Genomic DNA, 18,865 nt, shown 5'->3' with positions numbered 1-18,865 from the left:
AAAAATGGCCGACGCAGTTGCGGTTAATTTCCAACAACGACGTTGTCGTCGAAGAAAAGTGCCCATAAGGCGAGTTTTTAATGCTCGCATTTCATCGATAGTGGTACGGGATCTTGATTTTGTTTCCCGTTACCGTTTGGATCGGGTGTTGTTTCAAAATTTGCTTGAAACAGTCGGCCAGACTTTGGAAAAGACCTATCGCGGTGGACATACTATTCCTCCCGACACTCAAGTAAGAGTCAAATGTACTTTACATCATTATTTAATGTACTAGTCGGTACGAAATCGAACGGGAAATACGGTGTACATAGGTATGTATGAAATCAACATCCGGTTGACCTTCACCGTCACTGAGCAAAATGCAAATACGTTTGGGATAAATGCAGCTAAGTTTTCCATCTTAGATACGTTTCTTTCTGATAGTTTGGGCATTCATAATGTAGATATACAGCCCCTTTATTGAATTATCTCGTCATTTGCTGTTTAATTCGCTAAATTGTATGTTAATGGACAATTCTATGGATATTGGACATCACAATCTGTCAGACCCAGTTGTCATTTTTAATGTTGACATATCTGTTCTATTTGAAAAGTGGTAGGAAGTGTTTAGTCTTAACAGTACTCAACATGAAAACCAAATATGCTTCTGTCATATCATTGGAGGTATATTAGGTGTTATGAAATGGGTGCCTATAGCCTATAGGTTTCATGTACAATGTAGAGTAAGCCGGAGATTCAAGTAAAACTTTATAATTTCATCATCATTTAAGAGAATACATGGTTCTTGAATTAACCCCAGTGAATACTCTGAATGTAAATGTTTGCGTGTTATTCTCATATTAACATTGAGAAATTATTTCAGGTTCTTGTTGGTCTCCGGTGCCTGGCAAAAGGTGCCTTTTTTTCGGAGGTTGCTGACACACACGGAGTGAGCAGATCGAGTGTCTGCAGAATTATCCATGGATTTGTCGATGCTGTAATCAACAACGTTGACAATATCAAGTAACATCACTCATTCACCTTTCTGTTCATAATTAACATATTGATATTATATCAATTCTCTACAGAAAATCAAATGCCATTTAGGATAGCATGGTGTGAGTGCATAACATAGTGATGTAATTGTCCACTAAAGGCTGATGTAAGCATACTTGCTTATGACAAAGACGACCAGAATTGGTGCACGGCTTAAGCAATACAATTTTTATAGATTTTTACCATGTTCGACAAGTGGGTCTCATCTTGGTACTCCATTGTGCCTACATGATGGACTGTGTATGTAATAATACAATGCAATCTTGTAATAACCCAATAACAACTTTGTTCACAATATATTTGCTAGACTGTGAATAGTAATGAAATAAGTATTTTTGAATTGTTGATATTGTCAAATTCAATGCTCATACCTTTTGTTTCAGAGTTACAGTTATAAAACAGTCATTGTTTACTGACACCTATATCCATTCATCTTATACACATATATCTGTTCTTGACTTCTTATACACCTATATCTGTTAATCTTATACTTTGCTTATATTTAAAAGAAACACTCAAAAATTTGCAGGTTTCCTGTTCAGAGGGATGACCAGATGTCAGTGAAGAGGGGTTTCTACAGGAAGTGTAAATTCCCAAACATTGTAGGTGCTGTTGATGGTACTTTAGTACCGATTCTGGCCCCAACAGCAAATGAAGAGTCATTCGTATGCCGTAAGGGGTTTCATGCCATCAATTGCCAAGCAGTGGCTTCCTCAGACTTGAGGTAGGTGACTTATTCCTTTTGACATGAAATAAATCTTGAGATGCAAAAAAACAAAAACAAAATAATTTAAATGATATACTTGCCTATTTGTTTATATATATTATTAGTATAACTTTTCTGGAGCATAACTTGTTGAATGAATTTTTTTGTTAAATCAATGATGTTAAATGAAGAAAATGGCTTTGTATTAGTTAATGTTTTAATTATTGGCAATTTCAGATTCATTGACATAGTGGCAAAGTGGCCTGGTTCCTCACATGATGCTGGTGTTTTTGACAATTCGGTGTTAAAGGTATAAACAATGCATGGTTAAAGAAGTAATCATGTCTCACAATGTGATTTTACTTCAATGTCATACACAGGTCTTGCATATTATTTTAATATGCCTTGTTATATAAAGTATATGAACAACTGCAATTATTGTATCTACTGTAAAGCTGGCCTGTTATCTCTTCGAAAGCCCCTGTTTATTTTCATTCTCTTTTTTCGTCTTAATTCATTGAATAAGGGAAGGTACCGATAAAAGGCCCTGTATATATATATAAAGAAATCATGGCTGTGTAAGAAAAGCTTGAAATAATGTCAATTTATATAAATTTTATATTACAATGTACATGGAGTGTCACCCATATTTAATTTATTCTCACTTCAATATGCAATGTATTATATCTACATGTAGGACTATCTAGAAGCAGACTTGGAGGCTGTACTTCTAGGCGACAGTGGGTACCCGCTGAGGCGTTATTTAATTACTCCTATTCTGCACCCATCAAATGAGAATGAGGAGAGGTACAACAGACGCCACAAGACTGCAAGAGAAGTTGTTGAGAGGGCTTTTGGTGTTTTGAAGTCAAGATTTAGGTAAGCCATTTTTAGCTCGACTATTCGAAGAATAGGTGGGCTATACTACTAGCCCCAGCTTCAGCGTCCGGTTAAAGTTTTAGGGCAAGCTAGGATTTTCACTTATAAGTCCAATACCCTTCATTCAATTGACTTTATAATTCACACAGTTGTTCAGTGCCATCACATGATGAGGTTAGATAACTCTATATTATCTTTTATACAAATTATGGCCTCTGATTGACTATGAAACTTAGGTTCAAGTTTTAAGGCAAGTTGGGATATTTATTAATAACTTCTATACCCTTCATTTAATTGACTTAATACTTCACATAATTGTTCAGGACCATCACCCAATAAGGTTACATAACTCCATATCCTAAATACAAGTGATGGCTCCTGATTGACGTAGATTAAAGTTTTAGGCAATTAAAAGTTAAGGGCAATTTGGGATTTTAGAAAAAACAACCCTCTATACCGTTTTTTCAATGCACTTAAAAAAAATCTAAATTATTTTTGAATAGTACAAAGACTATATTTTTGAGTATTTCCCGATTAACTTTAAATACAAATGGTTTCAATACAACATTCAGCATCACCACATCTAGTAATTACACAGTTAGAAACTTTCAAAACAATACACTGTGACTACTCCTCATCGATTCTGTGGGTCTTCAGTAAAATCTACAGCGATCAGCTTCTATACTGCCGCTCATCAATGAGAGTCCTCTGCAAATTCTTCGGACGACGATATACTGTAACATGTCACCAATGTAACATTTCGACTGAAAACATAGCAGCACACTCAATACTCTATTGTAGAAAAACGGACCAGTATAGACAGCAAATGTGGAAACATATATACAAATGCATGGGTGCGAAAAACTACCAACAGTTTGTGAGTCTTGAACCCGACGAACAAATGCTCGAACTACTATCTGGGTTCGTTCACATTAGCATGAATGATATGAAACGTGTGTCCTGCTTTAAAATTGCAGTACGCTATGTGCACATTTTAGGACAATATGGGTGCAATGTATTGAACATATAAAATATTTGAAAATATGTGATAATAGTTCTTTAATGTCATAGAACATGTCTAGTACATTTCGTTTCGACCCTAGAATGTTTAGGTTGATTATTATTGAACTTACACGTATTTGTTTGTAATTAATAATTACTTATATTTTCCTATAGTCTTAATAGGTTATGCTCTAAGTATTATTAATTTGCACACTTTGTTTGTTTACATGTATACTATTTAATTGCTGTATGTAATGTTTAATATGTGTTTATTTGTCACCAAACTTTTGTATCTATGTCACATTTGTATGTAACTATGTTTTGCTCTCCAATTATGGAGGAAATAAACAATCTATCTACTTAAATGTTTATATTTGTTTGTTCAGCTATTCATCTGTATTAATGGTTGTGTTTTTTTGCTATATAACAATTGATTTTTTTCCAGATGCCTACACAGATCGGGGGGTGTGCTGCCATTTTCACCAGGAAAGAGCTGTCGGGTTTTTTTTAGCCTGCTGTAAACTACACAATCTGTGTATTGACAACAATATGCCACTTCCTGCTCTCTGCCAACAGTTCCCTCTGTAAACTGATCAGCTCGTCCGAGCACTGGCAGTCTATAAAGATACATATTCAATTTTTTAAGTCAATGTATTGAACTGATAATGTTTAAAACACCTATTTGGAAACAATATATTGTAATGTTATCATCATTCAAACTTTAACAGATAAATGGGATAGATGTAGTAGGGTTTTCAATTTAGAAAACAGCAAGTAATGAATAAATTATGTACTGTACCACTGTATTGAATCAGTGTTTAATAAAAATGATTATGTAATGATTCTCATCAAACATGTCATTATAAATCATTTGAAGGAGTTTATGCATATACAAAATAAAGGAATTAAGAGGTATGACTACCAGCAGCAAAAAATCTCATTTCAAATAATATAATAAATACATTGTTATCAAGGCTTTAAATCATTACTAAATTTCAGTGGTGAATCTGTGTTCTAATGGTAACACACTTGTTTATCAATCAAGGGGTCGCAGGTTCGATTCCCAGTCTCATCACTAAAAAGTACTAGTTGTCGTCCGGGAGTCCCCTGTGACAGTGCTATACACCTGTTCATGTTTAATAACCAGGGAAGCTTCTTACCAGGGTAACATTCTGTCTGTGCAATCTGCTAAAAAAATATGAAATGACTTTCAATCTTAACAGAGCACTGGCTGTATGGGTAATGCCTGAGTGCATGTATAAAAAGCTAACACACCTGACCTCCATCAATTATTATTACTTAACAGACAATGATAGTAGCAAACACAAAGCTTTTTTTTTAAACATTGTTTGTGAAAAAGGTTTTGTTGGCAAAACAATTGTTCTTAAGAGTTAATTTTATACCATAATATTCACGCTTCCTTTTTCCTGTTGAGGATGTCCCAGAACTACATCTTACATTTTTTACTGTGTCACTTGACGATTCTGTAAGGAAAGAAAAACTTGTAACAAACAACATTAATTCTTGAAGCTATTTATTAAACTTTGACCGCACACTGGCTACATATTGGAAAGTATTATTTATAAATGTTATGCAAAAAAGTGCATTTATTGCATGTGAAATTTGTTTCACTGAATCTAAATGTGCCAAAGAATTGCAATTAATGTACATTGCGGAATATTGGAAAAAAAATGGTACTGGTTAGTAACATAAACTCATCATTAAACCTTTATTTAGCTTATTTAGCAAAACATATTAATACCAGATCAATGTTGTGACCTTGACTTTAAGTTTGAACGTAAGTCTTGTGAATGACACATCATTTTGTTAAGTTAGGTATCTTTAATGATATATGTGGTTAAAATCAAACCATTAGGAGAAAGAGTAGGACAGGACAAAAAAAGAAACCGATAAGACGAAATTGGGCTGCAATCAGATCTACTGACACCTTCTCACCTACGGGAATTTTGTATAGCTGCCACTTTAAATTAATGTATATAGAACACCTTAATACACTACAAAAAAGAATTAACTGTTGAATACTTTTAGTTCTTACCAGCACAGTTTGTGTAGTCAGCCGCTGAAGGGCAATTTTCTTTAGCGGCCACTGCAAATACAATAATGTCAAAATAAATGTATAAATATTTTAGTGATGATAACCTAATAAGCAAATTTTGAATTAAATTGGTTAAATTTCTTTACTTCAGCTTGTCGAGAATACACTCCTTTAATAGTTAAATGCAAAATCATTCAAACAATCTTGAACTGCTGTATAAATCATCATGTTTCAGTGTCAAAAATTAGTTATCCAAAACGTTTCTTAAAGCTGCCCCCTCACAGATTGTACGATTTGACAAGTTTTTATTTTTCATCCTTGAACGAGCCAATCTTTGCAAATATCCATGGAAACCAGTTATTTACGACTGCTGACAAAATTAAATTACAGGTTTTTATATTTAAGTTAATTTTTTAATGTTTTATGCATTTTTCTTAAACCGTTAGTAAACGGTTTAAACCATAAAACATTAATTTTCGAACGGAAATATGAAAATCTACAATCTGATCTTTTGTCACCAATCTTATATCATTGGATTGCAAATATTTACGCAAAAATGTACTCTTTCCAAGACAAAAAATGAAAAAAAGTTGTAAAAATGGTTATTCTGTGAGAGTGTAGCTTTAACTGCCATAAAGTATTGAACATTATGGAAATACTTTTATAATAAAACATGTTTATAAATCCTTCTTCCTCATCTTTTATTATGATACAATTGTTAATACATACCTTCTACCTCATCTTCATTGGCCACTCCTAAGAACTTGGTAACTAAAAAGTAATACATAATGGCTCATTACATTTCACTTATCACAAATCAAAACAATGATATATAATGATAAAATACATATATTTATATGTCAACACAAATATAAAAAAATGCTTTTGATATAATAAGTAAGACATTATTAAGTGAAACAAGTGACAATTGAATAATTTCAATATTTAAATATTTAAGTTAAAAGATGTTTCATGTTGCTGTTTAGTGGGAGTGTTTTACAACTCACATGATCTGTTAGTGTCCACTCCAGTCTGAATACCGGTCACAGATACCGCTGGAATGCATGATAGGACCTGTAGCAGAAATGAGTGACACACATTAAAGAAACAGCATTCACTGCACCTAAGCTTTAATGTAAAAGATAAGAATGAAATTTACATCTTTAGAAATATAACAAAAAATGATTGCATATGTCTGCCTGTCATTTTTTAACTATATTGAAATTAGAAGACCCCCCCCCCCCTTCCGACACACACACACATGGTTCTTTTTTAACTATAGGCAAATAACAAATTACCCACCCTTCCCTCTCCTTGCACACACTTACATAAACACACGAACAATATATATTTCTCAAAATGTTATCGATGATTTTGTTTACATACCCTTTCCTCCAGCTCTGTTAGGATAAGGGTTTTTGGTATCTCCCCCAATCCTGAACTCCTCAGGGCTTTCAGGCGACCCTGCTCCTTTTTCTTTGTTCGACTCTGTGATGAGTAGAACAATTCTAGCATTTTATATAAAAACAAGCATGACATGCATCAGGAAAATTGTTTTGAGTAATTTTTATGAATATTTTGGGCTAGAAATATTGATCAATATCACTATACATTGTAGTTGTCATAAGAGTAGGTTGACCTCATGAGTCATGTAACTTATATAAATAGTGATATAATTTTATCATTGTTATTTTAAACATACTTATATATAATTACTAAGACAGTTCAACATATAAATAATACCTTCAAATCCTTCCACTTTTTGGACATTTCATCAATCGTCCTCCCATTCCCGCCAACACTGTTCACACTGATATAAAAATGTTGTAGAGTTGAATATACAGTAATATACGTTATTCTCTGTTATAACATTGATTAGATGGCATATGTCGTTCTACTCGTGATATATAATCATTTTTATGACCCGGGCTGACTTAAATATGTAATAATTTGAACAAGATGCATAAAGATAAAACTCATCATTGACAGCATTGCATCCACTAACTTAGTATTAAAGGGGTAAAAATCTACGCACATTGAAGTGGCAGCTACTGTACAAAATACAAACCTCAACAAAATTTCATTTAGAACTCTTTTCTTCTCTGCCTCTGAAGAACTTGGGCCGTGCTTGGAAGTTAAAAAGGTGCTGTGTTTTGTGTGCCCAGTAGCGAGTTCTTCCAACTCCCGCGACGACCAATTTTGCTTCCTTTCTGACATTGTGAAGTTCTATGCAGAAGTCCGTCTGTCAAATCTGACAGATGGCGCGTAAACAAACAGGTACTCGCAGTGATGCTGTGACGTCATTTCGTAGACTGCGTATCGCAAATTATCGATAGAGGAAAAAGTCGCAAGCTCTATTTTGCGACGCGATTAATGAAACGCAAATTGCGCTGTGTCGCAAACTCGGTCGCATTTCTTGCGACTTGCGACTTTGCTGGATTTGCGATGCGACCATTAATGAAACGGGGCCCTGCTGCGCTGCTGAATAACGCATATCTAAAATTATAGGAACACTAAGTTGAGCGATCAGGTTAAAGACTTTTTGCTATTTTAGAAAAGGTATCACGGTGGTTTTAATTATTCTTAAATCATTTCGTGTGCACATGCCATCACTTAAATATTAAATTGTTTATGCAAAGCTATGTCCGCTGGTTTATATCAGTGTAATATAAAAGCACAGTGAGCCGCATCGACAGCTTGCGTCACCACGTTTTATCCGGATTAATGACGATCGCCAATATATTTTTCTGTGATACAAATTCACAACCAGATGCACTATGCAATAGGCATTGGGCCAGTATTTATTCCATTTAATTTCAAAACTCAAAACGGGGATAAAAAACGGGAAATCAGAACAATTTATCTCGTTGGCCAGTCGGCTAAACAAAACTGTATAAAAAGCCCATTATAAGAATCGGAACGTGACGGTTACTGTAATTTAGTAGACCAGATAATACTTTGAATTACTTTGAAAACTTCAAAAATAGATTTTTTTTTAAAACAACTTTTTAAGAATGTTACACAATTTGTTAGATGACACTTGTAGAAATGGTTTCTTGCGTTCTATATTTTTAAAAAAAACTGCACCGTTGTCGTATACTTTAGTTCTGATATGATCATTATTGATCGATCATTTTTCTTTGAGAGTTTAAGCTCAGTGAGTGACCTTTAAATTCAATATTTTTATGGTGAATTCTTCTATATATAATGGGCATACTTGCAACAGCTGGTTAAAGCAACCTTTGACTTTGCGCAACATTTTCTTTCTCGGATTTTGATGGTAATCTGATTATATCTTTCAACGGCAGATTAGCGGATTGATTACTTGTAGATGGTGTCGTGTGTCTTGTTTACTTCATTTGGCAGATTTGTTAAGGGGAAGCAGAAAAAAAGACAATTTGCTTAAGATTTTTATGATTGTACATAAAAACCATGGATTCCATATCCACTATTTGACAGATTCCAATTAATATGATTATTAATATTCATTGCCAAGTTTGTGTACATTTCGTACTTTAAAGAACTCATTTAAATGATTTGAAAATCTAAAGACGACAAGGTGTTTTCTTGCCAAAGGAAAACATCCTACAAAATTTACAGGTCTTTTGGCCCTTAAATAAATATACATTCATATGCCAAAAGCAAACTGTGCATGTTCAAACAGTTGTGTTCTACATATCCCTTAACAAGTATCAGCTCTTCATGCCAATATCATTTGAATTTCTTTAGGCCAAGAATGGAATTTACCAACCTCATTTTTTGAGCTTGAGGTTCCTTTCACACAAAACCGTGCACTACCTGAAGAGCTGTTAGAGATCCTACTAGCGCAATGGTTAGGTAATTCACGAGGTGTCAAAGTTTCGGTTCCCGGTCAATGCGCATGTGAGTTTGTTTTGTGGTCACCTGGACGCGGGCACGTGGGTTTCCTTTAGCGTATATGAGGGTGATAAATATATAATTATAATAACTTATTTTACGATTTATGTAAAATAAATATAATTAATCGTAACTCAAAAAGAGAAAGACAATACTTTGGATAACATTTAATAAATAAATAATAATTTGCCGAAATAAATAAATTACATTTGTTAAATCTGACAAAGCCATACTAGGATGGCCATTGACAAGGAGGGCTTGCTCATGGAATCTTGTATTATTATATACCCATCATAAATCCACACGCAATACATATCGCAAAATACGGTAGTCCGTCTTCCGCTCCAGTGCAATACGGCCGTATTCCACACTTGTGACGTCACGTCATAACCAGTATCGTTGTGCGATGTTAAAATGACGTCATAAAACAAAACAGTGCGTCGTTAAAAAGACATTTATTCTGAAAACATGTGGCCTTTAAGTGATCTAACCAGTAATGTATGTATCAAAAGGGTTATTAGTACTGCGTTTTGATAAGGAATGTCGTTTTAGACTCTCGTGGATTTTTGCAGATTTTGATTTTACTCGGTCTTTTTGAGAATCGTGAAATCCGAGTCTGCAAAAATTCACTCGAGTCGAGTACAGTCTCCCGGACCAAAACGCAATACTTACAACCCTATTATATATTCTTATGTTTTCCAATCTTGCGTTGTAAAACGGTTAATAATTAAGATAAACGATAGATATCTGAATAAAAAAATCGATAATAGTTTCTTAGTTTGCCTTTTACTAAGTAGGTGATTAACAATATTAATCCAGTATTAATTAATGCTTATAAACTTGAACACAGGAAATGAAAACATTTTGATATAATCATTCGGACACTCTCAACCCAAAGCCACAAACGCAACGATCACAGTACAAACCACAGGTGCCAGTACCAGACAGGGATGGTAAAAACATTACTTTATGATTATCATTCGGACAGTGTAACACATAAGCCACACAACCAACGATCAACGTACAAACCACAGGTGACAGTTTCAGATAGGGATGGTGAAAACATGATCTTGATACAATCAGTAAAAACATTACTTTGGTATAACAAATCGAACACTCTAACACCTAAACTACAAGGCAACCATCATTGAATTAACCACAGGTGACAGTATCAGTATTGAAATATTGCCATTACTTGAATGAATTTTGTTCACTCTACTCTATTGATTTAAACCAAATTCTGTGTAAAAAAGGTGTCTCTGTAGTAAAATATAACCAAAATTCAGAAGGATCTAACCGACTCTTCTCTGCTATAAATATAGCTTTATTCAGAAGGATATTGCTGACTCTACTCGGCTATAAACACACCTTAATTAAGTAGGATATTGTCGAATCTACTCGGCTATAAACATACCTTTATTAAGAAGGATATTGCCGACTCTACTCTGCAGTGAAATAATATCTTAATTCAGAAGAATATTTTCAATCTAACTTTTTCGTCATAGTCCTCTTAGTAGAATGTTAAGGTCAGTTCGGCCCAATAGTGCTCGTACAGCAGCAAATATCGATTTTCGAGCTCTTTTTTCGGTTTCTCAGGACAAATGCTCCAGCTACAATGTATCTTATTAAGCCATTTTGTAGATAGCTTGGACTACTTCAGCTGTTTTCTTTTCATTATGATTCTCTTAGTCGAATTGTGAGGTCAGTTCGGCCCAAAGGCGCTCCTACAGCTGCAGATTTCGATATAAGGGCTCTATTATCGACTTCTTCCTGCGCCTGGTAGCATAGTTAAACCCTACCTTTTTTCCTTATGGTTCCATTAGTAGACATTTCAGGTCAGTTTGCCCAAGAAGTGATAGTACAGCAAAAGTTTTTTGTTTTATTTTTGAGCTTTGTTATCTGCTACTTAGAATAACAGTTCATGCGTTCTAAATAAAACATTACGTAGTCCTGTTGGCATAGTGACACCCTACACTTTTCGTTATGGTCCCCTTAGTAGAGTGTTCCGGCCAGCTCGGCCCGAAAGTGCTCTTACAGGAGCCCATTTCGCTATTTTATCTGATTCATGATGCGACAATTTTGCGTCAAAACGCGGATCTCGGCCTTTAAGTGATTTTAAGAACAATAGTTGCAGCCATCTAAATATGCCTACTAGTACAGCTCAACCATACACTTCTCGTTGTAGTACACTTAGTCACTTTTCAGGATCAGTTCGGACTAAAGATATCTTTACTGCAGTTTTCGTTAGATTTCATCCATTTTTATACACCTGAGTGCTTATAAAACAGTTTGTGCTAAAAGAAAGATAACACCTTCATACATCAATAACTCTTACTTGCTATTAGATAAAAATACTTCATACAGTTGCAGAAAAAATATTAAAGTCTTAAGGGTTTAATTAATTTCAGGCAAATATAATGATAACTGAAATATTTTCAAAGGTTTTCTAACCAGATACCTGAGTCAGTTGCTGACGTCATTTTAATAATTGATGACGTTTTCTAAGTGACGGCCTGTCATCACCTTTCCTTACTCGCACAATGAAGTTGTCAATAACATTACTGCACACCTCCTGGCTAATTTTCTTAATTTCTCGTCTAATATTTTTCAGCATATTAGTTGATTGAAAAAAGTCCTACCAGCTAACTGCCAGCAGCATATCCAGTGTGTGTACACCACGTGATAAAATTTTGAAGAATACTACGTCGGAAGGCAACTTTTTGCTTAAAATGAAAACTTAAATCAAAGATAACTTTTCTTTTACTACACCATTTTAAATAAAACAAAGGACAGTCTACGCCGCCTAAAGAGCCCCACCTTCGTTTTATTACCGAAGTTTGATAAGGTGATTAGTTTCATCAAACACTTCGACAAACCTGTTTCCAAAATAATGTTTTGACAGTGCTCCGTCAGACGGCCGTATTGTGAAACGGTTTGTCGAAGTGTTTTAAGAAACTAAAATCTCAGTCAAACTCTGATAGGCGACCGAAGGCGGGGCTCCGTAAGCGGCGTAGACTGCGCTTTTTTCACATAAAATGGTGAAGAAATGGTGAAGTATTATGTCTTTAAATTCTTTCTTCGAAGCAAAATATTGACTTCCGACATAGCATTTATGACGCAATTTATAACGTGGTATACACACACTGATATCACTTATTTGCTCTTGCTGCGCTTGTTGTTGGCAGTTAGCTTCTGTATTTTTGCGATGCTAACTATGGACTGCTATGGACATATACAATTATTAGAACACTTGAGCGATAAGGCAAAAACATATTTGAGCTATTTAAAAAAGGTAACAAGGTGGGATTACTGTCCTTCAATCCTGTCTTGTGCGCCTGCCATGTAAAAATGGTAAACCGTGTATGCAAAGCGTTCAAGTGAGTGTTACATAACACCACGGTGAGCCGCATCGACAGCTGACGTCGCCATGTTCTATTCGGATTAACGTCGGTGCAGTCCTTTACACATTTATCATAATTATTTATACTGAATCAAGTCATACCAATACAAATTCACATACAGGTGAGTTATGTAATCGGCATAAAGCCTGTATATGATATATTAATGCATATTTGATTAAAATACAAAAGTTAAAACGGAGTTGAAAACGGTTGATAAAATCAACCCATTGTCTTGGGCGGTTTACTAAACAAACCTTAAGAAAAAAAAATCACATTTTAAGGATCGGAACATTACGAACATTATTATTTCGTTAACAAAAGATTGCTTTCCAACGCCGAAACCTTCAGAACTGTATGGTACAGTCCAAACCCGTTAACTCGAAATCGCTTGGCTCGATTTCCAAGTTGGCTCGAACAGTGTGTAAAGGACCGATTTCTTTTCATTGAAGGTTAGCATTCCCGCTTGGCTTGAATATGCCGAGACTCGAAGTATTTTCACCGGTTCCTTGGGGTTCGACTGTATTTCAAAATGAATTTATTTTAGAGAATTGCGCTATTTGTGGATTACCATTGTAAGTAGGAATGTTTGCCTGCTTCACACTTAAGGAAATATGCAATGTGTTCGTGTACTTTTGTTCTGATATGATCATTATTGATCAATCGTTTTTCACTCGAGAGCTTAAAGCTGAAATGAGTGGTGATCAAATTCCATATTTTCATTTATGGCGTATTGTTATATATATAATGGGCATATTTGTCGGCAACAGCTGGTTTAAGCAACCTTTGACTTTGCGCAACACTTTCTTTTCCAGCTTGCGGTGGTAATCTGATTATATCTTTCATCGGCTAGTTCAGCGGATTGATTACTTAAGTGTGAATAGTGTTTTGTGTCTTGTTTACTCTTTTTTTTGAAGATTTTTAAAGGAAAAGGTGAGTCAATTTTTCTTAGAATATTCATGATTGTACAAAATAAAGATATTTTATCAAGCATGTGGATGCAATATAAACAAATTGCCAGACTTCATTATAATAATTTGAAATTATCTCATTACTATCTTAGCATGCATATTTTACTTATGAGAACACACATAAAACATTGGGTAATCCAAAAAAAAAAACGACAATGAATTTTCTTGCAAGAAAAACCTTTAAAAGTTTGTACAGGTATTTTGGCCCTAAAGTATATTTATATTCATATGCCAAAAGCAATTTCTGAATGCCTAAACAATTGTGAACTATACACCCCCTCAAAAATATCCGCTTTTGCCTATTGCATTCAAATATCTTCATTTCCTGAAAGGATTTTACCTACCTCATTTCTTGAGCCCGCGATACTTTGCAAAAAACAACAGTATAGTAGAGAGTTTAGAAGTCCGGCTAGCGCAATGGTTAGACTCTAATCAATATGGTATGGGCTCGATTACTTACATAAAAACAGTTTGTTTTGTGGTTACCAAACGGACACGCTTGGTGTTTCCTTTGGATAATCTGCATTCCCGCTAAACGCAAGTCAACACTTCCATGTAACATTGTGATCAATATATAATTGCGTATTTACACCGCAACTGCCATTCCTTAAATGAACGGCCTCTCGGCATTTGCGAATATTTTCGGATGCGTTCATGCTGTATCAACTTGTCATTGTTTGTGTCAAGAGGACACTTGTTAAAAATTGTGAATTTAGGATTTATTAACTTGTTGTCATAAACGTTTACTTTAAATGTGGGAAGAGTTTTGTAGTGATACAATTTGTCCGCTTTATTGTGACGGCATGTGATAAACAGTTTCCGGTTAACCAGCCCATCTGCGAGTATACCCCGATAGTGAAATAAATCACGCAATTCATTCCTAAAGTAAACTTGTTTTACGATCAAGTTTTATCTGGTAGCGAAATACTATGAGTGCCACTCACAAGGTGAGATTTCTTAACGTGTCTCCTAATCTTCTAATATATTCGAATGTTTTCTTATCTAGCTTTGTAAAATGGTAGCTATTAAAGACAGATTTCTTTTTGGATAAAAAATAGGTGAAAATCGAAAAAAGATAATTAATAGATTCCTACTTTGCCTCATACAATGTTAATGATTTAAATGAAATAAATCCAGTAATAATGCTGAAAACATAAACCATTAAAGTAAAACAAATTAAAAATAAAATCCAAAATTATTTTTTCTTATTTTTCTTCAGGGGCAAACCACATGTCACAAGACAGATAAAATATATGGAACCATCGAAAAGCTTCCGCCTGGGACGAGTATACTGTTTTGGTATGTTTACCTAATATAGTTTATACAAGCAATTATAAGAGTAATCATAAACATGATAATACGCATTCGGTTGTTAATAAGTAAACATAAAGTTTGTACATATTTAGCTAAATCCACAGGCGACAGTTTCGGATTGTGAAAACATGTTTTTTATATAATCGGTCGGACATTCTAACTATTCAACCACAGACTAGTCAAACGAATACATTGCAAAACACCGGTGGAAATATCAGATATGGAAGTGAACATATGTTTTTGATATAATAAGTCAGGCACTCTAACACATAAGCCACCGAATCATCGAATAAAGTACACCACAGGTGACAGTATCAGATAGGGATGGTGAAAACATGTGTTTTTATATTAACAATCAGACACACTAACACATAAGCCACAAAACCAACGTATACAGTACAAACCACAGGCGACAATATCAGATAGGGAAAGTATAAACATGACTTTGATATAACCGGTCCGACACTTTTACACCTCACGGAACCAACGATCGCAGTACAAACCATAGGTGATAGTACCATAAGGAATGGTGAAAACATGTTTTTGATACAATCAATCTGACATTATATACCCTGAGCCACAGAACCAGTTAATAGAGTACAAACAAAAGGTGACAGTTTCGGTTTTTGAAGTAACGTAATTTACAGTATTGTGAGCCACGAGACATCTTTTTTAGGTGAATATTTATTGGTGTGTTAATTTCGTCATATACTATTCAATTAAAACAGTTCTCTATACTTTTTATATTATTAAAAGGTAGTATTTTACAAGTGAAAGTTATATTCGAAAGTTGAAAATTATTTTGTCACGAATCTTAAAATTCTGTAGTGTCCAAATTTAACGATCCAACGGCTAGCGCCTCGTGAAATCCGAATCTGCAAACATCCACTCGAGTCGAATACACGCATCAACACGCAGTTCTAATAACCCTATTATATCATTGAAAATATGTCAAACACATACAACAATGTGTGTGGGGGGGGGGGGGGAGAAGGAGGAGGAGGGGGTTCGTCAATAATTTGTGAAGGTGATGCGATTTGGCATTTTCAAATAACATTAGTTTAAACATATTTATTTTACAACGATTGTGAAACAAGATATTACAACATTATACAGTTATAATGCCACCGACTGGTAAAACCATATGACACTTAAGCATAATATGACAAAAATCTTAAACTGATATGCAATATTAAATGAATAACAATTAATAAAATAGGAAATCTTCCATTTCTGGACATTTTATACCAACAATGAGATGTGATTTCGCTTCTTTTTTTTTAAAGTATTCTTATTTTTTCAATTCTTTCAACTTTATTGGAAGACTGTTCCAGTCCTGCATTGCTTGATAAAAGAAAGTATTTAATATAAAACTGTCAGCCTGTGGCACTATAAAATTTCCAGCACTATGTCTACTGTTGTAAGAATGTGTGGATGAGACTAAAGTAAAATGTTCATTTAAGTATGATGGGCATTAGCTATTAAAGATTGTATGTACATGGTTTAGTCGTAGTTGCTTTATCCTATTTTCCACATTAAGCCATCCAATATCACTGAAAGCCGAGACTTTCAGGGAAGTTCTACAATCATAGCCATAAATAAATCTGACAACTTTGTTCTGAGTGACCTGTAATCTGTTCTTGAATTGTTTAGATATACCACTGTACCAAGATGTCGATGCATAGTCAAAATGGCATTGTATTAAGAAGTTACATAACACTCTTATTAGATTCATATCTAAAAAACGATTGTGTCTATTTAAATTTTTTAACCTAGAATTAACTTTACTGACAATATTATTAACAATAGATGCAGCACTGAGATCATTGTCCAGTATTCTTCCAAGATATTTAACAGATTGTTTAGGTTTTAGAATATGGCCATTGCAGTTGTTCTAGTAAGTCCCATCATACTTACGTGAACATTTTACTTTAGTCTCATCCACACATTCTTACAACAGTAGACATAGTGCTGGATCATATGATCTTTATTTTAGATATCAAAAATGCCATTTTTTCATAATATCTGAAATACTTTACTTTCATTATTTTTATGTAATAAAAATATTTTTATGCTAAAAATCTCGTAGGTTTTTCTTAATTTGACCATGCAAATTTTAGGAAATCAACTGAAGTTAAGAAATGACTTCAGGTGTTTTTTATAAATACTAGATCAATTTCATTTAGCACACCCCTTATAAACTTGATGAGTATAGAATTTCCCTTATTCCACAAAGCTTGTGTTACACTTGTGTAACTTATAACTAAATACCTTAAATTTATAATTGTTAGTATTACAGCACCTGTTTTTTATGCCCCAAAACGTGGCATCTGATCGTCTATCCGTCCCGTCCCCACGGTTTCCGATCAATATCTAAAGAATGCTTAGGCCCAGGGTTCTTAAGCTTTGTAGGCAGGTTGGTCATGACCAGCAAATAAAATGTTTTGATTTTGAGGTCACTTGGTTAAAGGTCATCGTCGTGGTGACCTTAAGATTTACCTTCAGCTGAAATTCGATTTCCGATCAATATATGAAGAACACTATGACCCAAAGGCCTGCGTAGGCAGGTTGGTCATAACCAGCAGATGAACCCTATTGCTACAGAGGTAAGTGGGTTCAAGGTAAAGTTCGTTGTGACCGTAAGCTGAAAATACGCAGGTTCCAATCAATACTAGAAAACGCTAAAGCCTAGAGACCTCGAGCTAGGTAGTGGTTCCTTAAACATTAACAGCACCCTAACTGTTTTGACTTCAGCTGGTCAAGAGTCAGGTAGTGGTGACCTTGAGCTAAAAATCCGAGTTCGCTCAATAACTGCAGAATGCTTGTAGCCAGTTACTTCAAACTTGGTATGTTGGTGAACTGCAACTGCTTCCTTTTAGTCAAAAAACATTCGCGGCGTCAGTGATGATTTGCATCAAAATTAGTCTTGTTTATACTCTTAAAGAACAAAGCATTTTACAGTGGAATGTCAACTAGAGGAATCGTGAACGTGTGGATTTCCCGTACAGCTGGGAAAATTAGTTGATGTTATCACTGTATACAGTGCACTAATCCATCTTCCTTTGTTAATTTGTTAGCATGTACCTGACTTTAGATTAAAGATTTGTGTATCTTGTATAATGTATCTTGTATTAAATATCCGCAATCGAAAATCTATACTAGAGTTAAATGAAAAGGTGTAAAGATTCGCTGGAATGTAAATGAAAATGAGTGTACGACAGCTGTCCTCGTATATAAAATAACTCATTAAAAGTCATTAACACAGCAACCATCTATTTTATAGAAAACCAACCAAGTATTATGAAGTGGTGGTTTTTATGAACAAATAAACTGATTGTCAGCATTTGACAATTCCAAAACGATAAACAAAACAAAAAGGAAAACGTGAAAAAAAGAAAGCATACTTAGTGACTTTACTGTTTAATGTATGAACGATTAATGTCTTCATTCATTTACAAACGAAACTTGAGTGCAAAAAAATCAAGAATGTTCTTAAATTATCTGGGATTCAAAACAATTATACGTGATATTTGGCGGAAACTTTTGCTGTGTAAATACATAGGAATTATAAGTACCTTATTGATGAAATAAATACTTGAATACTGCATAAATTTATTGGGCATTGGGC

General features: G+C 34.4%; 1 protein-coding gene and 1 pseudogene across 2 annotated transcripts in view; both read left to right on the top strand.

Moving 5' to 3' along the window:
- The first annotated feature begins 207 nt into the window (after window positions 1-207).
- Window positions 208-4,428, top strand: LOC128242535 (putative nuclease HARBI1; annotated as a pseudogene).
- Window positions 4,429-13,750: 9,322 nt separating this feature from the next.
- The window catches only part of LOC128242627 (beta-hexosaminidase subunit beta-like), a 52,104-nt gene continuing 46,989 nt past the window's right edge, over window positions 13,751-18,865 (top strand). The window contains exons 1-2 of one of the 2 annotated variants that reach the window (XM_052959850.1): window positions 13,751-13,885; window positions 15,143-15,222. The gene's annotated coding sequence lies outside the window, so the exon portion shown is untranslated. Of the gene's footprint in view, window positions 13,886-14,576; window positions 14,871-15,142; window positions 15,223-18,865 lie in introns of those variants that run through there. The other variant, XM_052959851.1, reaches the window with a different exon arrangement.

This window comes from Mya arenaria, chromosome 8 (assembly GCF_026914265.1).
Source record: "Mya arenaria isolate MELC-2E11 chromosome 8, ASM2691426v1".
NCBI lineage: Eukaryota > Metazoa > Mollusca > Bivalvia > Myida > Myidae > Mya > Mya arenaria.
Note: the sequence above shows the minus strand (reverse complement) of the source record. Positions and strands in the feature narration are given on the sequence as shown.